At 47.6% G+C, this 26841-nt stretch overlaps 4 non-coding genes across 4 annotated transcripts; all 4 read right to left on the reverse strand.

Annotated features, from left to right (window-relative positions):
• Positions 1–1620: 1620 nt before the first annotated feature.
• LOC140010068 (small nucleolar RNA R71) lies at positions 1621–1727 on the reverse strand. The gene has a single exon (XR_011817334.1). It is a non-coding gene; the product is annotated as a small nucleolar RNA R71 (small nucleolar RNA).
• A 6510-nt stretch (positions 1728–8237) lies between these two features.
• Positions 8238–8344, reverse strand: LOC140010070 (small nucleolar RNA R71). Its single transcript, XR_011817336.1, has one exon. It is a non-coding gene; the product is annotated as a small nucleolar RNA R71 (small nucleolar RNA).
• A 6510-nt stretch (positions 8345–14854) lies between these two features.
• Positions 14855–14961, reverse strand: LOC140010071 (small nucleolar RNA R71). Its single transcript, XR_011817337.1, has one exon. It is a non-coding gene; the product is annotated as a small nucleolar RNA R71 (small nucleolar RNA).
• A 6510-nt stretch (positions 14962–21471) lies between these two features.
• On the reverse strand, positions 21472–21578 carry LOC140010072 (small nucleolar RNA R71). Its single transcript, XR_011817338.1, has one exon. It is a non-coding gene; the product is annotated as a small nucleolar RNA R71 (small nucleolar RNA).
• Positions 21579–26841: the final 5263 nt, after the last annotated feature.

The following is a 26841-nucleotide window of genomic DNA, read 5'->3' on the forward strand; positions in this document are numbered from 1 at the left end:
ATTAGTGTCAATTGATGGTTTAATGTTTTGTGGCAGGAGATTAGTGGTTAGGCGTGCCCACGCCGGGTGATCACGCCTGAGGAAAAGGAATTTTCGCTCAGGTTCTGCGAACTCCATAGTAGTTGGACGTGCCCACGCCAGATGGTCACGCCTGACGGAGGAAATTTTCGTTCAGATTCTGCGAACTCCATAGTAGTTAGACGTGCCCACGCCAGATGGTCACGCCTGACGGAGGAAATTTTCGTTCAGAATCTGCGGGCTACATAGCAGTTAGACGTGCCCACGCCAGATGGTCACGCCTGACGGAGGAAATTTTCGTTCAGAATCTGCGGGCTACATGGCAGTTAGGCGTGCCCACGCTAGGTGGTCACGTTAAAAAAAAAAAAAAAAAAAAAAAAAAAAAAAAACTTCCCTAGCCCTACTTCTTCTTTTCTTCCTTTTTCTTTCTTTCTTCTTTCTTCTCCCTTTTCTTTCTTTTCTTCTTTTCCTTCTTTTGCTTGGTCCGCCGCCGCACCACACGCCGTCCATCGCGGTCGCTGCACAGCCGCGTCTCCCAGCAGCGCGAGACCGCGCGCGCCTGCCGCCAGCCCATCGCGCCGCCGCCTGCCTCGCCCAGCCTCGCCTGCCGCGCGCTAGCGCGCAGCCAGAATCAGACCGCGCGCGTCCTCCTGCGCTGGTCCAGATCCACCCAGCAGCAGCCGCAGTCTGGACCACAGCCCGCGCGCGCAGACCAGAAGCCTTCGGCCCCCTCCAGTGCACGCGACTCCAGCGCAGTCCGTGCGCCGCCATCAGCTCGAGCAGCCGCGCCCAGGCCGCGCGCTTCCTCCGCGCGTACAGAGCGCGCCACTCCAGCACAGCATCCACCCAGCAGCAGCCTCGCTCGCGCGCTCGGGTCGTTAGCAGCCTCCTCGCGCGAGCCCCTCTCGCAGGCAGCCCAAACGCACGCGAGCTCTGTCCAGGCGCCCCTCACCACCAGCAGAGCTCCAGCTGGGCACCTGTCAATTTTTGGCGCCGTTGCCGGGGACTGGCGTCTGAATTAGTTGTTTCTTTTTGAATTCAGTTTTTATTTTGTTTTATTTTTCTTTTTCTTGGTACTTTTGCTAGTTTATGCCCCGTTCTTCTCGCACAGGTGACTTGGTATACGATCCTGAGGTTGAGAAGGCAGCACGTAGGCGAAGGCAAGAGACCAAGAGACAAAAAGAAGGGTACTCATTTTCTGAAAACGAGTCAATAGAAGACGAATTGAGCATGGCCAACACCCAGACATTACGGGAGCTGGCTACCCCAGAACTGACTCATCAGCCCTTGTGCATCACGTTCCCAACTCTGGCTGAGAATACCTCATTCGAGTTGAAATCGGGGTTGATTCAACTCCTACCTTCGTTCCATGGCCTTTCTGGTGAGGAACCCCACAAACATATCAAGGAATTCGAAGTGGTTTGCTCTAGCATGAAACCCCCAGCGGTCACCGAAGAGCAAATACGACTCAGGGCTTTCCCTTTCTCTCTCAAGGATGCAGCGAAGGATTGGCAATACTACCTACCTGCAGGTAGTATCATCACGTGGGCACAGTTGAAAAAGAAATTTCTGGAAAAATTTTTTCCCGCATCCCGGGTTGCGAGTTTGAGAAAGGAAATATGCAGTATCAAGCAGTACTCCGGGGAATCATTGTACGATTATTGGGAAAGGTTCAACAAGTTGTGCAAGGGATGCCCACAGCATCAGATTAGCGAACAACTGTTGATCCAGTACTTCTATGAAGGGCTCCAGTCAACTGACAGGGGTATTATTGACGCTGCGAGTGGAGGAGCCCTGGCGAACAAAACACCGAGGGAAGCATGGGACCTTATTGAAGCCATGGCAGAAAACTCTCAGCAGTTCGGCTTCCGTGAGAGCAATCCTACCCGTAGGGTAAATGAGGCAGAGACGTCATCCATCCAGCAGCAACTGTCAGAGTTGACGTCTGCAGTCAGGCAGTTGGCCATGAGAGACACACCGCGAGCAAAGGTGTGTGGAATCTGTACTAGCATGGACCACTGCACGGATTCGTGCCCCATTCTGCAAGAGGACGGGGCGGAACAGGTAAACATGGCCGGAGGCGTGCCCGCGCCCCGCAGGCAATATGACCCGTATTCCAACACATACAACCCCGGTTGGAGAGACCACCCCAATCTCAGTTACGGGAACAGGCAACAAGGTTCATTCCCGAATCGTCCACCAGGATTCCACCAGCCTTGGCAACCAAAATCTCAACCCTCATCCTCCAATACAGGAAGCTCTTTGGAGGACCTAGTCAAGAACCTGGCCACGACTACTACCAACCTGGCCACGACTACTACACAGCTTCAACAGGAGATCAGATCCTTGGCCGCGAAAACCGAGCAGCTCCAGCAGGACACCAAAGCTGACAAGAAAGACCAAGATGTTCGAATAAGTCAACTGGCAACTGCCATCAACCGCTTGGAATCTCACGTTTATGGGAAACTGCCATCGCAACCCGAGGTAAATCCCAGGAATGTAAGTGCCATGACGCTGAGGAGTGGCAAGGAGCTGGAAGAACCTAAAGTGAAAAATTCAAAAAGCAAAAGCGAGGAGGGGATAGAAAAGGAAATTGAGGAGGAAGGACGTGTTCGTGAAGATCCTAAGGTATCCTCCACCTCTCCACTCACTATCAGCTCTAACTTACCCCCTTTTCCTTGCAGGTTGGAAAAGACAAGGAAAGTAGAGAGGGAAAAGGAACTTTTGGATGTATTCAGAAAAGTAGAGATTAACATCCCCCTACTGGATGCAATCAAGCAAATACCGAAATATGCCAAATTTCTGAAGGACCTGTGCACCCACAAGAGGAAGCTAAGGGGAGATGAACGAGTGGCGGTGGGAGAAAACGTGTCAGCTATACTCCAGAGGAAGCTCCCACCAAAATGTGGAGACCCAGGTATGTTCACCATTCCCTGCAAGATAGGAGGTACTCCAATTAGGAAAGTAATGTTGGATTTGGGGGCGTCAATTAATGTTATGCCCAAGACAATCTATGCATCTCTAAATCTTGGCCCGTTAAAAGGCACAGGCATTATAATCCAACTTGCAGACCGTACCAATGCTTACCCGGAAGGGTTAGTTGAAGATGTTTTGGTACAGGTCAATGAGTTAGTTTTTCCTGCAGATTTCTATGTCCTAGACATGGGGGATGAAAGGGCACTAAATCCGTCTCCTATTCTGTTAGGTAGGCCATTTTTAAGCACTGCTAGGACTAAAATAGATGTAAATGAGGGTACCTTGTCGATGGAGTTTGATGGGAAAATTGTAAATTTTAATATTTTTGAGGCGATGAAGTACCCAGATGAGACTAACTCTGTTTATGCTTTAAGTGTTGTTGAGCCCCTTGTACAGGAAATATTTGAATTGGATGGGGTTGATGCACTGGCAGTGGCATTGACCAAACATCTTGAGTTGGGAGCAACTCTTGATGTAGAAATAAATGATGAGCTATACCACGCTGTTGGAGCACTGCATTCGCTCCCACCAATTTCCCCAAGGTATGAGCTTACTTCTGTTTTTGTACCAGAAACTCAGGCAAAATTGTTGCCTTCTATTGTGCAGGCGCCTGAGTTGGAGCTCAAACCTCTCCCAAAGCATTTGAAGTATGCTTTTCTCGGGGACAATGAGACACTGCCAGTCATCATATCGGCACACCTGTCACCAAGGCAAGAAGATAGACTAATTCGTCTTCTCCGAGATCATAAGGAGGCGATTGGGTGGAGTGTAGCAGATATCAAAAGAATTAGCCCCTCCTTATGCATGCATCGAATCCGGCTTGAGGATGATGCAAAGCCAGTTAGACAAGGGCAACGGAGATTGAACCCACTAATGATGGAAGTGGTCAAGAAGGAGATACTTAAACTCCTAGAAGTTGGAATAATTTTCGCCATCTCAGATAGTCCCTGGGTGAGTCCCGTGCAAGTAGTCCCGAAAAAGGCGGGAGTAACAGTTGAGGAGAACCAAGAGGGTGAGATGGTCCCGGTGAGGAAACCCACAGGATGGCGCCAGTGCATTGACTATCGGCGTCTGAATGCTGTGACGAAGAAGGACCACTTCCCTCTGCCTTTTATTGATCAGATGATAGAAAGGTTAGCGGGCCGTGTCTATTACTGTTTTCTTGATGGTTTCTCTGGTTATTTTCAGATCGTAATAGCACCAGAGGATCAGGAGAAGACTACCTTCACCTGTCCCTTTGGTACATTTGCCTACCGGAGGATGCCTTTCGGCCTCTGCAACGCCCCAGCAACTTTTCAGCGGTGTATGGTAAGTATATTTTCTGAATATGTAGAAAAAATTATTGAGGTGTTTATGGATGATTTTAGTGTGTATGGAGATAGTTTTGATGAATGCCTTGATAATTTAGCTTTAATTTTGAAAAGATGCATTGAGACAAATTTGGTTCTAAATTGGGAAAAATGTCATTTCATGGTGGATCATGGTATTGTTTTAGGGTATGTAGTGTCGTCCAGAGGTATAGAGGTAGACAAGGCAAAAGTCGATATTATTTCCGCTTTACCTTACCCCGCAAGTGTGCGGGAGGTGCGCTCCTTTTTGGGTCATGCAGGGTTCTACAGGAGATTCATAAAAGGCTTCTCGAAAATTGGAGCGCCCCTGTTCAAGCTGTTGCAAAAAGATGTAGCATATGACTTCACCGAGGAGTGCAAGGTGGCATTTGACAGATTGAGGGAGTCATTGACATCACCACCTGTTATCCAACCTCCAGACTGGAGCCTCCCATTTGAGATAATGTGTGACGCGAGTGATTATGCAGTGGGAGCAGTGTTGGGGCAACGGATTGGTAGGGCGGCTCATGCAATCTATTATGCATCAAAGGCGTTGAATGGAGCTCAACTCAATTATTCTACAACAGAGAAAGAATTACTTGCTGTGATTTTTGCACTAGAAAAATTTAGACCATACTTGCTAGGTGCAAAAGTAATAGTTTTTTCTGACCATGCAGCCTTGAGATATCTGATGACGAAGAAAGATGCTAAACCAAGGCTTATCAGATGGATCCTGCTCCTCCAAGAGTTCAATTTGGAGATTAAAGATAAGAGTGGGGCAGAAAACCTAGTCGCTGATCATTTGAGCCGCTTGCTTGCTCATAAGGAAGAGCTACCATTGAGGGAGGCATTTCCAGAGGAGCAACTACTTGCCATTAACTCGTCTACACCCTGGTATGCTGATATAGTAAATTTCTTGGTGACTAATCAATTGCCTGCAGGGTGGCCCAAGGCTAAGAGAGACAAGTTGAAAAGTGATGCCAAATATTACATTTGGGACGACCCGTACCTTTGGAGACAATGTTCGGATCAAGTGCTCAGGAGGTGTGTAAGTGCAGGTGAATTTCACTCCATTTTAAATTTCTGTCATTCGTTTGCATGTGGAGGGCACTTTGGGCCCAAACGAACAGCTCGAAAGGTGTTAGAGAGTGGTTTTTACTGGGCCACCCTGTTCAAAGATGCTTATTTATTCTGTAAATCCTGTGATAGGTGTCAAAGGGTGGGGAATATTTTTCGCAGGGACCAAATGCTTCAAACCCCCATGTTGTTTGTTGAAATTTTTGATGTTTGGGGGATAGATTTTATGGGTCCTTTTCCCTCATCTTTAGGTTTCCTATACATTTTACTTGCTGTGGATTATGTTTCTAAATGGGTGGAAGCCAAAGCCACCCGTACTAATGATTCTAGAGTGGTTGCAGAGTTCTTAAAGTCTAATATCTTTGTCCGTTTTGGGATGCCAAGAGCTGTGGTTAGTGATAGAGGGACACATTTCTGCAACAAGACTATCACGGCCTTGTTTCGAAAATACGGTGTACTGCACAAGGTATCCACACCGTATCACCCGCAGGCGAACGGTCAAGCCGAAGTGTCGAACAGGGAAGTCAAGTCGATCTTGGAGAAGATGGTGCGCCCGGACAGGAAGGATTGGAGTTTAAAGTTAGAGGACGCACTATGGGCGTACAGAACCGCGTATAAGACGCCAATTGGGATGTCTCCCTATAGACTTGTTTTCGGTAAGGCTTGCCATCTCCCCGTGGAGTTCGAACACAAGGCGTTTTGGGCAGTGAAGCAATGTAACATGGGATTTGACGAAGCAGGGGTCCAAAGGAAATTGCAACTACAGGAGTTAGAGGAGATAAGAAATGAAGCTTATGAGAATGCCACGATCTATAAGCAAAAGAGTAAAATCTTTCATGATCAACAGGTTTCTAGGAAAACTTTTGTAGTGGGGCAAAAAGTCCTCTTGTATCACTCAAGGCTTAAACTTTTTCCCGGTAAGTTGCGTTCTCGTTGGATTGGTCCATTTGTCGTTTCTAATGTGTTCCATTATGGTGCAGTGGAGATCCAGAGTTTAAACACGGAGAAAAAGTTCGTGGTGAATGGCCATCGTCTCAAACCTTATTATGAGGGTTTCTATGTTGAAGAAGTAGAGGTTGAACACCTCCACGATCCACTTTCTCATGCTTGAGGGTTTTGGCCATGTCTAGCCAAAGACATTAAAGAAAGGCGCTACTTGGGAGGCAACCCAAGAATATTTGTGGCAGTTTTCATGCATTTTTGAAGTTTTAGTTATGTATTAGTGTCAATTGATGGTTTAATGTTTTGTGGCAGGAGATTAGTGGTTAGGCGTGCCCACGCCGGGTGATCACGCCTGAGGAAAAGGAATTTTCGCTCAGGTTCTGCGAACTCCATAGTAGTTGGACGTGCCCACGCCAGATGGTCACGCCTGACGGAGGAAATTTTCGTTCAGATTCTGCGAACTCCATAGTAGTTAGACGTGCCCACGCCAGATGGTCACGCCTGACGGAGGAAATTTTCGTTCAGAATCTGCGGGCTACATAGCAGTTAGACGTGCCCACGCCAGATGGTCACGCCTGACGGAGGAAATTTTCGTTCAGAATCTGCGGGCTACATGGCAGTTAGGCGTGCCCACGCTAGGTGGTCACGTTAAAAAAAAAAAAAAAAAAAAAAAAAAAAAAAAACTTCCCTAGCCCTACTTCTTCTTTTCTTCCTTTTTCTTTCTTTCTTCTTTCTTCTCCCTTTTCTTTCTTTTCTTCTTTTCCTTCTTTTGCTTGGTCCGCCGCCGCACCACACGCCGTCCATCGCGGTCGCTGCACAGCCGCGTCTCCCAGCAGCGCGAGACCGCGCGCGCCTGCCGCCAGCCCATCGCGCCGCCGCCTGCCTCGCCCAGCCTCGCCTGCCGCGCGCTAGCGCGCAGCCAGAATCAGACCGCGCGCGTCCTCCTGCGCTGGTCCAGATCCACCCAGCAGCAGCCGCAGTCTGGACCACAGCCCGCGCGCGCAGACCAGAAGCCTTCGGCCCCCTCCAGTGCACGCGACTCCAGCGCAGTCCGTGCGCCGCCATCAGCTCGAGCAGCCGCGCCCAGGCCGCGCGCTTCCTCCGCGCGTACAGAGCGCGCCACTCCAGCACAGCATCCACCCAGCAGCAGCCTCGCTCGCGCGCTCGGGTCGTTAGCAGCCTCCTCGCGCGAGCCCCTCTCGCAGGCAGCCCAAACGCACGCGAGCTCTGTCCAGGCGCCCCTCACCACCAGCAGAGCTCCAGCTGGGCACCTGTCAATTTTTGGCGCCGTTGCCGGGGACTGGCGTCTGAATTAGTTGTTTCTTTTTGAATTCAGTTTTTATTTTGTTTTATTTTTCTTTTTCTTGGTACTTTTGCTAGTTTATGCCCCGTTCTTCTCGCACAGGTGACTTGGTATACGATCCTGAGGTTGAGAAGGCAGCACGTAGGCGAAGGCAAGAGACCAAGAGACAAAAAGAAGGGTACTCATTTTCTGAAAACGAGTCAATAGAAGACGAATTGAGCATGGCCAACACCCAGACATTACGGGAGCTGGCTACCCCAGAACTGACTCATCAGCCCTTGTGCATCACGTTCCCAACTCTGGCTGAGAATACCTCATTCGAGTTGAAATCGGGGTTGATTCAACTCCTACCTTCGTTCCATGGCCTTTCTGGTGAGGAACCCCACAAACATATCAAGGAATTCGAAGTGGTTTGCTCTAGCATGAAACCCCCAGCGGTCACCGAAGAGCAAATACGACTCAGGGCTTTCCCTTTCTCTCTCAAGGATGCAGCGAAGGATTGGCAATACTACCTACCTGCAGGTAGTATCATCACGTGGGCACAGTTGAAAAAGAAATTTCTGGAAAAATTTTTTCCCGCATCCCGGGTTGCGAGTTTGAGAAAGGAAATATGCAGTATCAAGCAGTACTCCGGGGAATCATTGTACGATTATTGGGAAAGGTTCAACAAGTTGTGCAAGGGATGCCCACAGCATCAGATTAGCGAACAACTGTTGATCCAGTACTTCTATGAAGGGCTCCAGTCAACTGACAGGGGTATTATTGACGCTGCGAGTGGAGGAGCCCTGGCGAACAAAACACCGAGGGAAGCATGGGACCTTATTGAAGCCATGGCAGAAAACTCTCAGCAGTTCGGCTTCCGTGAGAGCAATCCTACCCGTAGGGTAAATGAGGCAGAGACGTCATCCATCCAGCAGCAACTGTCAGAGTTGACGTCTGCAGTCAGGCAGTTGGCCATGAGAGACACACCGCGAGCAAAGGTGTGTGGAATCTGTACTAGCATGGACCACTGCACGGATTCGTGCCCCATTCTGCAAGAGGACGGGGCGGAACAGGTAAACATGGCCGGAGGCGTGCCCGCGCCCCGCAGGCAATATGACCCGTATTCCAACACATACAACCCCGGTTGGAGAGACCACCCCAATCTCAGTTACGGGAACAGGCAACAAGGTTCATTCCCGAATCGTCCACCAGGATTCCACCAGCCTTGGCAACCAAAATCTCAACCCTCATCCTCCAATACAGGAAGCTCTTTGGAGGACCTAGTCAAGAACCTGGCCACGACTACTACCAACCTGGCCACGACTACTACACAGCTTCAACAGGAGATCAGATCCTTGGCCGCGAAAACCGAGCAGCTCCAGCAGGACACCAAAGCTGACAAGAAAGACCAAGATGTTCGAATAAGTCAACTGGCAACTGCCATCAACCGCTTGGAATCTCACGTTTATGGGAAACTGCCATCGCAACCCGAGGTAAATCCCAGGAATGTAAGTGCCATGACGCTGAGGAGTGGCAAGGAGCTGGAAGAACCTAAAGTGAAAAATTCAAAAAGCAAAAGCGAGGAGGGGATAGAAAAGGAAATTGAGGAGGAAGGACGTGTTCGTGAAGATCCTAAGGTATCCTCCACCTCTCCACTCACTATCAGCTCTAACTTACCCCCTTTTCCTTGCAGGTTGGAAAAGACAAGGAAAGTAGAGAGGGAAAAGGAACTTTTGGATGTATTCAGAAAAGTAGAGATTAACATCCCCCTACTGGATGCAATCAAGCAAATACCGAAATATGCCAAATTTCTGAAGGACCTGTGCACCCACAAGAGGAAGCTAAGGGGAGATGAACGAGTGGCGGTGGGAGAAAACGTGTCAGCTATACTCCAGAGGAAGCTCCCACCAAAATGTGGAGACCCAGGTATGTTCACCATTCCCTGCAAGATAGGAGGTACTCCAATTAGGAAAGTAATGTTGGATTTGGGGGCGTCAATTAATGTTATGCCCAAGACAATCTATGCATCTCTAAATCTTGGCCCGTTAAAAGGCACAGGCATTATAATCCAACTTGCAGACCGTACCAATGCTTACCCGGAAGGGTTAGTTGAAGATGTTTTGGTACAGGTCAATGAGTTAGTTTTTCCTGCAGATTTCTATGTCCTAGACATGGGGGATGAAAGGGCACTAAATCCGTCTCCTATTCTGTTAGGTAGGCCATTTTTAAGCACTGCTAGGACTAAAATAGATGTAAATGAGGGTACCTTGTCGATGGAGTTTGATGGGAAAATTGTAAATTTTAATATTTTTGAGGCGATGAAGTACCCAGATGAGACTAACTCTGTTTATGCTTTAAGTGTTGTTGAGCCCCTTGTACAGGAAATATTTGAATTGGATGGGGTTGATGCACTGGCAGTGGCATTGACCAAACATCTTGAGTTGGGAGCAACTCTTGATGTAGAAATAAATGATGAGCTATACCACGCTGTTGGAGCACTGCATTCGCTCCCACCAATTTCCCCAAGGTATGAGCTTACTTCTGTTTTTGTACCAGAAACTCAGGCAAAATTGTTGCCTTCTATTGTGCAGGCGCCTGAGTTGGAGCTCAAACCTCTCCCAAAGCATTTGAAGTATGCTTTTCTCGGGGACAATGAGACACTGCCAGTCATCATATCGGCACACCTGTCACCAAGGCAAGAAGATAGACTAATTCGTCTTCTCCGAGATCATAAGGAGGCGATTGGGTGGAGTGTAGCAGATATCAAAAGAATTAGCCCCTCCTTATGCATGCATCGAATCCGGCTTGAGGATGATGCAAAGCCAGTTAGACAAGGGCAACGGAGATTGAACCCACTAATGATGGAAGTGGTCAAGAAGGAGATACTTAAACTCCTAGAAGTTGGAATAATTTTCGCCATCTCAGATAGTCCCTGGGTGAGTCCCGTGCAAGTAGTCCCGAAAAAGGCGGGAGTAACAGTTGAGGAGAACCAAGAGGGTGAGATGGTCCCGGTGAGGAAACCCACAGGATGGCGCCAGTGCATTGACTATCGGCGTCTGAATGCTGTGACGAAGAAGGACCACTTCCCTCTGCCTTTTATTGATCAGATGATAGAAAGGTTAGCGGGCCGTGTCTATTACTGTTTTCTTGATGGTTTCTCTGGTTATTTTCAGATCGTAATAGCACCAGAGGATCAGGAGAAGACTACCTTCACCTGTCCCTTTGGTACATTTGCCTACCGGAGGATGCCTTTCGGCCTCTGCAACGCCCCAGCAACTTTTCAGCGGTGTATGGTAAGTATATTTTCTGAATATGTAGAAAAAATTATTGAGGTGTTTATGGATGATTTTAGTGTGTATGGAGATAGTTTTGATGAATGCCTTGATAATTTAGCTTTAATTTTGAAAAGATGCATTGAGACAAATTTGGTTCTAAATTGGGAAAAATGTCATTTCATGGTGGATCATGGTATTGTTTTAGGGTATGTAGTGTCGTCCAGAGGTATAGAGGTAGACAAGGCAAAAGTCGATATTATTTCCGCTTTACCTTACCCCGCAAGTGTGCGGGAGGTGCGCTCCTTTTTGGGTCATGCAGGGTTCTACAGGAGATTCATAAAAGGCTTCTCGAAAATTGGAGCGCCCCTGTTCAAGCTGTTGCAAAAAGATGTAGCATATGACTTCACCGAGGAGTGCAAGGTGGCATTTGACAGATTGAGGGAGTCATTGACATCACCACCTGTTATCCAACCTCCAGACTGGAGCCTCCCATTTGAGATAATGTGTGACGCGAGTGATTATGCAGTGGGAGCAGTGTTGGGGCAACGGATTGGTAGGGCGGCTCATGCAATCTATTATGCATCAAAGGCGTTGAATGGAGCTCAACTCAATTATTCTACAACAGAGAAAGAATTACTTGCTGTGATTTTTGCACTAGAAAAATTTAGACCATACTTGCTAGGTGCAAAAGTAATAGTTTTTTCTGACCATGCAGCCTTGAGATATCTGATGACGAAGAAAGATGCTAAACCAAGGCTTATCAGATGGATCCTGCTCCTCCAAGAGTTCAATTTGGAGATTAAAGATAAGAGTGGGGCAGAAAACCTAGTCGCTGATCATTTGAGCCGCTTGCTTGCTCATAAGGAAGAGCTACCATTGAGGGAGGCATTTCCAGAGGAGCAACTACTTGCCATTAACTCGTCTACACCCTGGTATGCTGATATAGTAAATTTCTTGGTGACTAATCAATTGCCTGCAGGGTGGCCCAAGGCTAAGAGAGACAAGTTGAAAAGTGATGCCAAATATTACATTTGGGACGACCCGTACCTTTGGAGACAATGTTCGGATCAAGTGCTCAGGAGGTGTGTAAGTGCAGGTGAATTTCACTCCATTTTAAATTTCTGTCATTCGTTTGCATGTGGAGGGCACTTTGGGCCCAAACGAACAGCTCGAAAGGTGTTAGAGAGTGGTTTTTACTGGGCCACCCTGTTCAAAGATGCTTATTTATTCTGTAAATCCTGTGATAGGTGTCAAAGGGTGGGGAATATTTTTCGCAGGGACCAAATGCTTCAAACCCCCATGTTGTTTGTTGAAATTTTTGATGTTTGGGGGATAGATTTTATGGGTCCTTTTCCCTCATCTTTAGGTTTCCTATACATTTTACTTGCTGTGGATTATGTTTCTAAATGGGTGGAAGCCAAAGCCACCCGTACTAATGATTCTAGAGTGGTTGCAGAGTTCTTAAAGTCTAATATCTTTGTCCGTTTTGGGATGCCAAGAGCTGTGGTTAGTGATAGAGGGACACATTTCTGCAACAAGACTATCACGGCCTTGTTTCGAAAATACGGTGTACTGCACAAGGTATCCACACCGTATCACCCGCAGGCGAACGGTCAAGCCGAAGTGTCGAACAGGGAAGTCAAGTCGATCTTGGAGAAGATGGTGCGCCCGGACAGGAAGGATTGGAGTTTAAAGTTAGAGGACGCACTATGGGCGTACAGAACCGCGTATAAGACGCCAATTGGGATGTCTCCCTATAGACTTGTTTTCGGTAAGGCTTGCCATCTCCCCGTGGAGTTCGAACACAAGGCGTTTTGGGCAGTGAAGCAATGTAACATGGGATTTGACGAAGCAGGGGTCCAAAGGAAATTGCAACTACAGGAGTTAGAGGAGATAAGAAATGAAGCTTATGAGAATGCCACGATCTATAAGCAAAAGAGTAAAATCTTTCATGATCAACAGGTTTCTAGGAAAACTTTTGTAGTGGGGCAAAAAGTCCTCTTGTATCACTCAAGGCTTAAACTTTTTCCCGGTAAGTTGCGTTCTCGTTGGATTGGTCCATTTGTCGTTTCTAATGTGTTCCATTATGGTGCAGTGGAGATCCAGAGTTTAAACACGGAGAAAAAGTTCGTGGTGAATGGCCATCGTCTCAAACCTTATTATGAGGGTTTCTATGTTGAAGAAGTAGAGGTTGAACACCTCCACGATCCACTTTCTCATGCTTGAGGGTTTTGGCCATGTCTAGCCAAAGACATTAAAGAAAGGCGCTACTTGGGAGGCAACCCAAGAATATTTGTGGCAGTTTTCATGCATTTTTGAAGTTTTAGTTATGTATTAGTGTCAATTGATGGTTTAATGTTTTGTGGCAGGAGATTAGTGGTTAGGCGTGCCCACGCCGGGTGATCACGCCTGAGGAAAAGGAATTTTCGCTCAGGTTCTGCGAACTCCATAGTAGTTGGACGTGCCCACGCCAGATGGTCACGCCTGACGGAGGAAATTTTCGTTCAGATTCTGCGAACTCCATAGTAGTTAGACGTGCCCACGCCAGATGGTCACGCCTGACGGAGGAAATTTTCGTTCAGAATCTGCGGGCTACATAGCAGTTAGACGTGCCCACGCCAGATGGTCACGCCTGACGGAGGAAATTTTCGTTCAGAATCTGCGGGCTACATGGCAGTTAGGCGTGCCCACGCTAGGTGGTCACGTTAAAAAAAAAAAAAAAAAAAAAAAAAAAAAAAAACTTCCCTAGCCCTACTTCTTCTTTTCTTCCTTTTTCTTTCTTTCTTCTTTCTTCTCCCTTTTCTTTCTTTTCTTCTTTTCCTTCTTTTGCTTGGTCCGCCGCCGCACCACACGCCGTCCATCGCGGTCGCTGCACAGCCGCGTCTCCCAGCAGCGCGAGACCGCGCGCGCCTGCCGCCAGCCCATCGCGCCGCCGCCTGCCTCGCCCAGCCTCGCCTGCCGCGCGCTAGCGCGCAGCCAGAATCAGACCGCGCGCGTCCTCCTGCGCTGGTCCAGATCCACCCAGCAGCAGCCGCAGTCTGGACCACAGCCCGCGCGCGCAGACCAGAAGCCTTCGGCCCCCTCCAGTGCACGCGACTCCAGCGCAGTCCGTGCGCCGCCATCAGCTCGAGCAGCCGCGCCCAGGCCGCGCGCTTCCTCCGCGCGTACAGAGCGCGCCACTCCAGCACAGCATCCACCCAGCAGCAGCCTCGCTCGCGCGCTCGGGTCGTTAGCAGCCTCCTCGCGCGAGCCCCTCTCGCAGGCAGCCCAAACGCACGCGAGCTCTGTCCAGGCGCCCCTCACCACCAGCAGAGCTCCAGCTGGGCACCTGTCAATTTTTGGCGCCGTTGCCGGGGACTGGCGTCTGAATTAGTTGTTTCTTTTTGAATTCAGTTTTTATTTTGTTTTATTTTTCTTTTTCTTGGTACTTTTGCTAGTTTATGCCCCGTTCTTCTCGCACAGGTGACTTGGTATACGATCCTGAGGTTGAGAAGGCAGCACGTAGGCGAAGGCAAGAGACCAAGAGACAAAAAGAAGGGTACTCATTTTCTGAAAACGAGTCAATAGAAGACGAATTGAGCATGGCCAACACCCAGACATTACGGGAGCTGGCTACCCCAGAACTGACTCATCAGCCCTTGTGCATCACGTTCCCAACTCTGGCTGAGAATACCTCATTCGAGTTGAAATCGGGGTTGATTCAACTCCTACCTTCGTTCCATGGCCTTTCTGGTGAGGAACCCCACAAACATATCAAGGAATTCGAAGTGGTTTGCTCTAGCATGAAACCCCCAGCGGTCACCGAAGAGCAAATACGACTCAGGGCTTTCCCTTTCTCTCTCAAGGATGCAGCGAAGGATTGGCAATACTACCTACCTGCAGGTAGTATCATCACGTGGGCACAGTTGAAAAAGAAATTTCTGGAAAAATTTTTTCCCGCATCCCGGGTTGCGAGTTTGAGAAAGGAAATATGCAGTATCAAGCAGTACTCCGGGGAATCATTGTACGATTATTGGGAAAGGTTCAACAAGTTGTGCAAGGGATGCCCACAGCATCAGATTAGCGAACAACTGTTGATCCAGTACTTCTATGAAGGGCTCCAGTCAACTGACAGGGGTATTATTGACGCTGCGAGTGGAGGAGCCCTGGCGAACAAAACACCGAGGGAAGCATGGGACCTTATTGAAGCCATGGCAGAAAACTCTCAGCAGTTCGGCTTCCGTGAGAGCAATCCTACCCGTAGGGTAAATGAGGCAGAGACGTCATCCATCCAGCAGCAACTGTCAGAGTTGACGTCTGCAGTCAGGCAGTTGGCCATGAGAGACACACCGCGAGCAAAGGTGTGTGGAATCTGTACTAGCATGGACCACTGCACGGATTCGTGCCCCATTCTGCAAGAGGACGGGGCGGAACAGGTAAACATGGCCGGAGGCGTGCCCGCGCCCCGCAGGCAATATGACCCGTATTCCAACACATACAACCCCGGTTGGAGAGACCACCCCAATCTCAGTTACGGGAACAGGCAACAAGGTTCATTCCCGAATCGTCCACCAGGATTCCACCAGCCTTGGCAACCAAAATCTCAACCCTCATCCTCCAATACAGGAAGCTCTTTGGAGGACCTAGTCAAGAACCTGGCCACGACTACTACCAACCTGGCCACGACTACTACACAGCTTCAACAGGAGATCAGATCCTTGGCCGCGAAAACCGAGCAGCTCCAGCAGGACACCAAAGCTGACAAGAAAGACCAAGATGTTCGAATAAGTCAACTGGCAACTGCCATCAACCGCTTGGAATCTCACGTTTATGGGAAACTGCCATCGCAACCCGAGGTAAATCCCAGGAATGTAAGTGCCATGACGCTGAGGAGTGGCAAGGAGCTGGAAGAACCTAAAGTGAAAAATTCAAAAAGCAAAAGCGAGGAGGGGATAGAAAAGGAAATTGAGGAGGAAGGACGTGTTCGTGAAGATCCTAAGGTATCCTCCACCTCTCCACTCACTATCAGCTCTAACTTACCCCCTTTTCCTTGCAGGTTGGAAAAGACAAGGAAAGTAGAGAGGGAAAAGGAACTTTTGGATGTATTCAGAAAAGTAGAGATTAACATCCCCCTACTGGATGCAATCAAGCAAATACCGAAATATGCCAAATTTCTGAAGGACCTGTGCACCCACAAGAGGAAGCTAAGGGGAGATGAACGAGTGGCGGTGGGAGAAAACGTGTCAGCTATACTCCAGAGGAAGCTCCCACCAAAATGTGGAGACCCAGGTATGTTCACCATTCCCTGCAAGATAGGAGGTACTCCAATTAGGAAAGTAATGTTGGATTTGGGGGCGTCAATTAATGTTATGCCCAAGACAATCTATGCATCTCTAAATCTTGGCCCGTTAAAAGGCACAGGCATTATAATCCAACTTGCAGACCGTACCAATGCTTACCCGGAAGGGTTAGTTGAAGATGTTTTGGTACAGGTCAATGAGTTAGTTTTTCCTGCAGATTTCTATGTCCTAGACATGGGGGATGAAAGGGCACTAAATCCGTCTCCTATTCTGTTAGGTAGGCCATTTTTAAGCACTGCTAGGACTAAAATAGATGTAAATGAGGGTACCTTGTCGATGGAGTTTGATGGGAAAATTGTAAATTTTAATATTTTTGAGGCGATGAAGTACCCAGATGAGACTAACTCTGTTTATGCTTTAAGTGTTGTTGAGCCCCTTGTACAGGAAATATTTGAATTGGATGGGGTTGATGCACTGGCAGTGGCATTGACCAAACATCTTGAGTTGGGAGCAACTCTTGATGTAGAAATAAATGATGAGCTATACCACGCTGTTGGAGCACTGCATTCGCTCCCACCAATTTCCCCAAGGTATGAGCTTACTTCTGTTTTTGTACCAGAAACTCAGGCAAAATTGTTGCCTTCTATTGTGCAGGCGCCTGAGTTGGAGCTCAAACCTCTCCCAAAGCATTTGAAGTATGCTTTTCTCGGGGACAATGAGACACTGCCAGTCATCATATCGGCACACCTGTCACCAAGGCAAGAAGATAGACTAATTCGTCTTCTCCGAGATCATAAGGAGGCGATTGGGTGGAGTGTAGCAGATATCAAAAGAATTAGCCCCTCCTTATGCATGCATCGAATCCGGCTTGAGGATGATGCAAAGCCAGTTAGACAAGGGCAACGGAGATTGAACCCACTAATGATGGAAGTGGTCAAGAAGGAGATACTTAAACTCCTAGAAGTTGGAATAATTTTCGCCATCTCAGATAGTCCCTGGGTGAGTCCCGTGCAAGTAGTCCCGAAAAAGGCGGGAGTAACAGTTGAGGAGAACCAAGAGGGTGAGATGGTCCCGGTGAGGAAACCCACAGGATGGCGCCAGTGCATTGACTATCGGCGTCTGAATGCTGTGACGAAGAAGGACCACTTCCCTCTGCCTTTTATTGATCAGATGATAGAAAGGTTAGCGGGCCGTGTCTATTACTGTTTTCTTGATGGTTTCTCTGGTTATTTTCAGATCGTAATAGCACCAGAGGATCAGGAGAAGACTACCTTCACCTGTCCCTTTGGTACATTTGCCTACCGGAGGATGCCTTTCGGCCTCTGCAACGCCCCAGCAACTTTTCAGCGGTGTATGGTAAGTATATTTTCTGAATATGTAGAAAAAATTATTGAGGTGTTTATGGATGATTTTAGTGTGTATGGAGATAGTTTTGATGAATGCCTTGATAATTTAGCTTTAATTTTGAAAAGATGCATTGAGACAAATTTGGTTCTAAATTGGGAAAAATGTCATTTCATGGTGGATCATGGTATTGTTTTAGGGTATGTAGTGTCGTCCAGAGGTATAGAGGTAGACAAGGCAAAAGTCGATATTATTTCCGCTTTACCTTACCCCGCAAGTGTGCGGGAGGTGCGCTCCTTTTTGGGTCATGCAGGGTTCTACAGGAGATTCATAAAAGGCTTCTCGAAAATTGGAGCGCCCCTGTTCAAGCTGTTGCAAAAAGATGTAGCATATGACTTCACCGAGGAGTGCAAGGTGGCATTTGACAGATTGAGGGAGTCATTGACATCACCACCTGTTATCCAACCTCCAGACTGGAGCCTCCCATTTGAGATAATGTGTGACGCGAGTGATTATGCAGTGGGAGCAGTGTTGGGGCAACGGATTGGTAGGGCGGCTCATGCAATCTATTATGCATCAAAGGCGTTGAATGGAGCTCAACTCAATTATTCTACAACAGAGAAAGAATTACTTGCTGTGATTTTTGCACTAGAAAAATTTAGACCATACTTGCTAGGTGCAAAAGTAATAGTTTTTTCTGACCATGCAGCCTTGAGATATCTGATGACGAAGAAAGATGCTAAACCAAGGCTTATCAGATGGATCCTGCTCCTCCAAGAGTTCAATTTGGAGATTAAAGATAAGAGTGGGGCAGAAAACCTAGTCGCTGATCATTTGAGCCGCTTGCTTGCTCATAAGGAAGAGCTACCATTGAGGGAGGCATTTCCAGAGGAGCAACTACTTGCCATTAACTCGTCTACACCCTGGTATGCTGATATAGTAAATTTCTTGGTGACTAATCAATTGCCTGCAGGGTGGCCCAAGGCTAAGAGAGACAAGTTGAAAAGTGATGCCAAATATTACATTTGGGACGACCCGTACCTTTGGAGACAATGTTCGGATCAAGTGCTCAGGAGGTGTGTAAGTGCAGGTGAATTTCACTCCATTTTAAATTTCTGTCATTCGTTTGCATGTGGAGGGCACTTTGGGCCCAAACGAACAGCTCGAAAGGTGTTAGAGAGTGGTTTTTACTGGGCCACCCTGTTCAAAGATGCTTATTTATTCTGTAAATCCTGTGATAGGTGTCAAAGGGTGGGGAATATTTTTCGCAGGGACCAAATGCTTCAAACCCCCATGTTGTTTGTTGAAATTTTTGATGTTTGGGGGATAGATTTTATGGGTCCTTTTCCCTCATCTTTAGGTTTCCTATACATTTTACTTGCTGTGGATTATGTTTCTAAATGGGTGGAAGCCAAAGCCACCCGTACTAATGATTCTAGAGTGGTTGCAGAGTTCTTAAAGTCTAATATCTTTGTCCGTTTTGGGATGCCAAGAGCTGTGGTTAGTGATAGAGGGACACATTTCTGCAACAAGACTATCACGGCCTTGTTTCGAAAATACGGTGTACTGCACAAGGTATCCACACCGTATCACCCGCAGGCGAACGGTCAAGCCGAAGTGTCGAACAGGGAAGTCAAGTCGATCTTGGAGAAGATGGTGCGCCCGGACAGGAAGGATTGGAGTTTAAAGTTAGAGGACGCACTATGGGCGTACAGAACCGCGTATAAGACGCCAATTGGGATGTCTCCCTATAGACTTGTTTTCGGTAAGGCTTGCCATCTCCCCGTGGAGTTCGAACACAAGGCGTTTTGGGCAGTGAAGCAATGTAACATGGGATTTGACGAAGCAGGGGTCCAAAGGAAATTGCAACTACAGGAGTTAGAGGAGATAAGAAATGAAGCTTATGAGAATGCCACGATCTATAAGCAAAAGAGTAAAATCTTTCATGATCAACAGGTTTCTAGGAAAACTTTTGTAGTGGGGCAAAAAGTCCTCTTGTATCACTCAAGGCTTAAACTTTTTCCCGGTAAGTTGCGTTCTCGTTGGATTGGTCCATTTGTCGTTTCTAATGTGTTCCATTATGGTGCAGTGGAGATCCAGAGTTTAAACACGGAGAAAAAGTTCGTGGTGAATGGCCATCGTCTCAAACCTTATTATGAGGGTTTCTATGTTGAAGAAGTAGAGGTTGAACACCTCCACGATCCACTTTCTCATGCTTGAGGGTTTTGGCCATGTCTAGCCAAAGACATTAAAGAAAGGCGCTACTTGGGAGGCAACCCAAGAATATTTGTGGCAGTTTTCATGCATTTTTGAAGTTTTAGTTATGTATTAGTGTCAATTGATGGTTTAATGTTTTGTGGCAGGAGATTAGTGGTTAGGCGTGCCCACGCCGGGTGATCACGCCTGAGGAAAAGGAATTTTCGCTCAGGTTCTGCGAACTCCATAGTAGTTGGACGTGCCCACGCCAGATGGTCACGCCTGACGGAGGAAATTTTCGTTCAGATTCTGCGAACTCCATAGTAGTTAGACGTGCCCACGCCAGATGGTCACGCCTGACGGAGGAAATTTTCGTTCAGAATCTGCGGGCTACATAGCAGTTAGACGTGCCCACGCCAGATGGTCACGCCTGACGGAGGAAATTTTCGTTCAGAATCTGCGGGCTACATGGCAGTTAGGCGTGCCCACGCTAGGTGGTCACGTTAAAAAAAAAAAAAAAAAAAAAAAAAAAAAAAAACTTCCCTAGCCCTACTTCTTCTTTTCTTCCTTTTTCTTTCTTTCTTCTTTCTTCTCCCTTTTCTTTCTTTTCTTCTTTTCCTTCTTTTGCTTGGTCCGCCGCCGCACCACACGCCGTCCATCGCGGTCGCTGCACAGCCGCGTCTCCCAGCAGCGCGAGACCGCGCGCGCCTGCCGCCAGCCCATCGCGCCGCCGCCTGCCTCGCCCAGCCTCGCCTGCCGCGCGCTAGCGCGCAGCCAGAATCAGACCGCGCGCGTCCTCCTGCGCTGGTCCAGATCCACCCAGCAGCAGCCGCAGTCTGGACCACAGCCCGCGCGCGCAGACCAGAAGCCTTCGGCCCCCTCCAGTGCACGCGACTCCAGCGCAGTCCGTGCGCCGCCATCAGCTCGAGCAGCCGCGCCCAGGCCGCGCGCTTCCTCCGCGCGTACAGAGCGCGCCACTCCAGCACAGCATCCACCCAGCAGCAGCCTCGCTCGCGCGCTCGGGTCGTTAGCAGCCTCCTCGCGCGAGCCCCTCTCGCAGGCAGCCCAAACGCACGCGAGCTCTGTCCAGGCGCCCCTCACCACCAGCAGAGCTCCAGCTGGGCACCTGTCAATTTTTGGCGCCGTTGCCGGGGACTGGCGTCTGAATTAGTTGTTTCTTTTTGAATTCAGTTTTTATTTTGTTTTATTTTTCTTTTTCTTGGTACTTTTGCTAGTTTATGCCCCGTTCTTCTCGCACAGGTGACTTGGTATACGATCCTGAGGTTGAGAAGGCAGCACGTAGGCGAAGGCAAGAGACCAAGAGACAAAAAGAAGGGTACTCATTTTCTGAAAACGAGTCAATAGAAGACGAATTGAGCATGGCCAACACCCAGACATTACGGGAGCTGGCTACCCCAGAACTGACTCATCAGCCCTTGTGCATCACGTTCCCAACTCTGGCTGAGAATACCTCATTCGAGTTGAAATCGGGGTTGATTCAACTCCTACCTTCGTTCCATGGCCTTTCTGGTGAGGAACCCCACAAACATATCAAGGAATTCGAAGTGGTTTGCTCTAGCATGAAACCCCCAGCGGTCACCGAAGAGCAAATACGACTCAGGGCTTTCCCTTTCTCTCTCAAGGATGCAGCGAAGGATTGGCAATACTACCTACCTGCAGGTAGTATCATCACGTGGGCACAGTTGAAAAAGAAATTTCTGGAAAAATTTTTTCCCGCATCCCGGGTTGCGAGTTTGAGAAAGGAAATATGCAGTATCAAGCAGTACTCCGGGGAATCATTGTACGATTATTGGGAAAGGTTCAACAAGTTGTGCAAGGGATGCCCACAGCATCAGATTAGCGAACAACTGTTGATCCAGTACTTCTATGAAGGGCTCCAGTCAACTGACAGGGGTATTATTGACGCTGCGAGTGGAGGAGCCCTGGCGAACAAAACACCGAGGGAAGCATGGGACCTTATTGAAGCCATGGCAGAAAACTCTCAGCAGTTCGGCTTCCGTGAGAGCAATCCTACCCGTAGGGTAAATGAGGCAGAGACGTCATCCATCCAGCAGCAACTGTCAGAGTTGACGTCTGCAGTCAGGCAGTTGGCCATGAGAGACACACCGCGAGCAAAGGTGTGTGGAATCTGTACTAGCATGGACCACTGCACGGATTCGTGCCCCATTCTGCAAGAGGACGGGGCGGAACAGGTAAACATGGCCGGAGGCGTGCCCGCGCCCCGCAGGCAATATGACCCGTATTCCAACACATACAACCCCGGTTGGAGAGACCACCCCAATCTCAGTTACGGGAACAGGCAACAAGGTTCATTCCCGAATCGTCCACCAGGATTCCACCAGCCTTGGCAACCAAAATCTCAACCCTCATCCTCCAATACAGGAAGCTCTTTGGAGGACCTAGTCAAGAACCTGGCCACGACTACTACCAACCTGGCCACGACTACTACACAGCTTCAACAGGAGATCAGATCCTTGGCCGCGAAAACCGAGCAGCTCCAGCAGGACACCAAAGCTGACAAGAAAGACCAAGATGTTCGAATAAGTCAACTGGCAACTGCCATCAACCGCTTGGAATCTCACGTTTATGGGAAACTGCCATCGCAACCCGAGGTAAATCCCAGGAATGTAAGTGCCATGACGCTGAGGAGTGGCAAGGAGCTGGAAGAACCTAAAGTGAAAAATTCAAAAAGCAAAAGCGAGGAGGGGATAGAAAAGGAAATTGAGGAGGAAGGACGTGTTCGTGAAGATCCTAAGGTATCCTCCACCTCTCCACTCACTATCAGCTCTAACTTACCCCCTTTTCCTTGCAGGTTGGAAAAGACAAGGAAAGTAGAGAGGGAAAAGGAACTTTTGGATGTATTCAGAAAAGTAGAGATTAACATCCCCCTACTGGATGCAATCAAGCAAATACCGAAATATGCCAAATTTCTGAAGGACCTGTGCACCCACAAGAGGAAGCTAAGGGGAGATGAACGAGTGGCGGTGGGAGAAAACGTGTCAGCTATACTCCAGAGGAAGCTCCCACCAAAATGTGGAGACCCAGGTATGTTCACCATTCCCTGCAAGATAGGAGGTACTCCAATTAGGAAAGTAATGTTGGATTTGGGGGCGTCAATTAATGTTATGCCCAAGACAATCTATGCATCTCTAAATCTTGGCCCGTTAAAAGGCACAGGCATTATAATCCAACTTGCAGACCGTACCAATGCTTACCCGGAAGGGTTAGTTGAAGATGTTTTGGTACAGGTCAATGAGTTAGTTTTTCCTGCAGATTTCTATGTCCTAGACATGGGGGATGAAAGGGCACTAAATCCGTCTCCTATTCTGTTAGGTAGGCCATTTTTAAGCACTGCTAGGACTAAAATAGATGTAAATGAGGGTACCTTGTCGATGGAGTTTGATGGGAAAATTGTAAATTTTAATATTTTTGAGGCGATGAAGTACCCATATGAGACTAACTCTGTTTATGCTTTAAGTGTTGTTGAGCCCCTTGTACAGGAAATATTTGAATTGGATGGGGTTGATGCACTGGCAGTGGCATTGACCAAACATCTTGAGTTGGGAGCAACTCTTGATGTAGAAATAAATGATGAGCTATACCACGCTGTTGGAGCACTGCATTCGCTCCCACCAATTTCCCCAAGGTATGAGCTTACTTCTGTTTTTGTACCAGAAACTCAGGCAAAATTGTTGCCTTCTATTGTGCAGGCGCCTGAGTTGGAGCTCAAACCTCTCCCAAAGCATTTGAAGTATGCTTTTCTCGGGGACAATGAGACACTGCCAGTCATCATATCGGCACACCTGTCACCAAGGCAAGAAGATAGACTAATTCGTCTTCTCCGAGATCATAAGGAGGCGATTGGGTGGAGTGTAGCAGATATCAAAAGAATTAGCCCCTCCTTATGCATGCATCGAATCCGGCTTGAGGATGATGCAAAGCCAGTTAGACAAGGGCAACGGAGATTGAACCCACTAATGATGGAAGTGGTCAAGAAGGAGATACTTAAACTCCTAGAAGTTGGAATAATTTTCGCCATCTCAGATAGTCCCTGGGTGAGTCCCGTGCAAGTAGTCCCGAAAAAGGCGGGAGTAACAGTTGAGGAGAACCAAGAGGGTGAGATGGTCCCGGTGAGGAAACCCACAGGATGGCGCCAGTGCATTGACTATCGGCGTCTGAATGCTGTGACGAAGAAGGACCACTTCCCTCTGCCTTTTATTGATCAGATGATAGAAAGGTTAGCGGGCCGTGTCTATTACTGTTTTCTTGATGGTTTCTCTGGTTATTTTCAGATCGTAATAGCACCAGAGGATCAGGAGAAGACTACCTTCACCTGTCCCTTTGGTACATTTGCCTACCGGAGGATGCCTTTCGGCCTCTGCAACGCCCCAGCAACTTTTCAGCGGTGTATGGTAAGTATATTTTCTGAATATGTAGAAAAAATTATTGAGGTGTTTATGGATGATTTTAGTGTGTATGGAGATAGTTTTGATGAATGCCTTGATAATTTAGCTTTAATTTTGAAAAGATGCATTGAGACAAATTTGGTTCTAAATTGGGAAAAATGTCATTTCATGGTGGATCATGGTATTGTTTTAGGGTATGTAGTGTCGTCCAGAGGTATAGAGGTAGACAAGGCAAAAGTCGATATTATTTCCGCTTTACCTTACCCCGCAAGTGTGCGGGAGGTGCGCTCCTTTTTGGGTCATGCAGGGTTCTACAGGAGATTCATAAAAGGCTTCTCGAAAATTGGAGCGCCCCTGTTCAAGCTGTTGCAAAAAGATGTAGCATATGACTTCACCGAGGAGTGCAAGGTGGCATTTGACAGATTGAGGGAGTCATTGACATCACCACCTGTTATCCAACCTCCAGACTGGAGCCTCCCATTTGAGATAATGTGTGACGCGAGTGATTATGCAGTGGGAGCAGTGTTGGGGCAACGGATTGGTAGGGCGGCTCATGCAATCTATTATGCATCAAAGGCGTTGAATGGAGCTCAACTCAATTATTCTACAACAGAGAAAGAATTACTTGCTGTGATTTTTGCACTAGAAAAATTTAGACCATACTTGCTAGGTGCAAAAGTAATAGTTTTTTCTGACCATGCAGCCTTGAGATATCTGATGACGAAGAAAGATGCTAAACCAAGGCTTATCAGATGGATCCTGCTCCTCCAAGAGTTCAATTTGGAGATTAAAGATAAGAGTGGGGCAGAAAACCTAGTCGCTGATCATTTGAGCCGCTTGCTTGCTCATAAGGAAGAGCTACCATTGAGGGAGGCATTTCCAGAGGAGCAACTACTTGCCATTAACTCGTCTACACCCTGGTATGCTGATATAGTAAATTTCTTGGTGACTAATCAATTGCCTGCAGGGTGGCCCAAGGCTAAGAGAGACAAGTTGAAAAGTGATGCCAAATATTACATTTGGGACGACCCGTACCTTTGGAGACAATGTTCGGATCAAGTGCTCAGGAGGTGTGTAAGTGCAGGTGAATTTCACTCCATTTTAAATTTCTGTCATTCGTTTGCATGTGGAGGGCACTTTGGGCCCAAACGAACAGCTCGAAAGGTGTTAGAGAGTGGTTTTTACTGGGCCACCCTGTTCAAAGATGCTTATTTATTCTGTAAATCCTGTGATAGGTGTCAAAGGGTGGGGAATATTTTTCGCAGGGACCAAATGCTTCAAACCCCCATGTTGTTTGTTGAAATTTTTGATGTTTGGGGGATAGATTTTATGGGTCCTTTTCCCTCATCTTTTGGTTTCCTATACATTTTACTTGTTGTGGATTATGTTTCTAAATGGGTGGAAGCCAAAGCCACCCGTACTAATGATTCTAGAGTGGTTGCAGAGTTCTTAAAGTCTAATATCTTTGTCCGTTTTGGGATGCCAAGAGCTGTGGTTAGTGATAGAGGGACACATTTCTGCAACAAGACTATCACGGCCTTGTTTCGAAAATACGGTGTACTGCACAAGGTATCCACACCGTATCACCCGCAGGCGAACGGTCAAGCCGAAGTGTCGAACAGGGAAGTCAAGTCGATCTTGGAGAAGATGGTGCGCCCGGACAGGAAGGATTGGAGTTTAAAGTTAGAGGACGCACTATGGGCGTACAGAACCGCGTATAAGACGCCAATTGGGATGTCTCCCTATAGACTTGTTTTCGGTAAGGCTTGCCATCTCCCCGTGGAGTTCGAACACAAGGCGTTTTGGGCAGTGAAGCAATGTAACATGGGATTTGACGAAGCAGGGGTCCAAAGGAAATTGCAACTACAGGAGTTAGAGGAGATAAGAAATGAAGCTTATGAGAATGCCACGATCTATAAGCAAAAGAGTAAAATCTTTCATGATCAACAGGTTTCTAGGAAAACTTTTGTAGTGGGGCAAAAAGTCCTCTTGTATCACTCAAGGCTTAAACTTTTTCCCGGTAAGTTGCGTTCTCGTTGGATTGGTCCATTTGTCGTTTCTAATGTGTTCCATTATGGTGCAGTGGAGATCCAGAGTTTAAACACGGAGAAAAAGTTCGTGGTGAATGGCCATCGTCTCAAACCTTATTATGAGGGTTTCTATGTTGAAGAAGTAGAGGTTGAACACCTCCACGATCCACTTTCTCATGCTTGAGGGTTTTGGCCATGTCTAGCCAAAGACATTAAAGAAAGGCGCTACTTGGGAGGCAACCCAAGAATATTTGTGGCAGTTTTCATGCATTTTTGAAGTTTTAGTTATGTATTAGTGTCAATTGATGGTTTAATGTTTTGTGGCAGGAGATTAGTGTAGTAAGAAAAAACATGTCAAATGGGATCAGAATGTGTAGTTCCTATACAATGTACGGCCATTTGAAATGAAAGAGTTTCATACGTTTGTATTGGAAGCTCAAACCCGTAAGCCGACGAAGCTTAGAGGGAAGTTTGTATAGATAACATCGCTTTTCCATTAACCTAAGATTGCTTTGGAAAATCATCCTTCCAGCATTTGCTATAATAACTAGTCACTTTGGTTTAATGGAATGATTGCTGTGGGGGTCTCACATCAAATGTTAGCAGAATTGAACTTCGCACTCATTTTCGATCTGCTGATGTCGAGCACTGGAGCATATATACT

Source organism: Coffea arabica, chromosome 6e (genome assembly GCF_036785885.1).
Source record: "Coffea arabica cultivar ET-39 chromosome 6e, Coffea Arabica ET-39 HiFi, whole genome shotgun sequence".
NCBI lineage: Eukaryota > Viridiplantae > Streptophyta > Magnoliopsida > Gentianales > Rubiaceae > Coffea > Coffea arabica.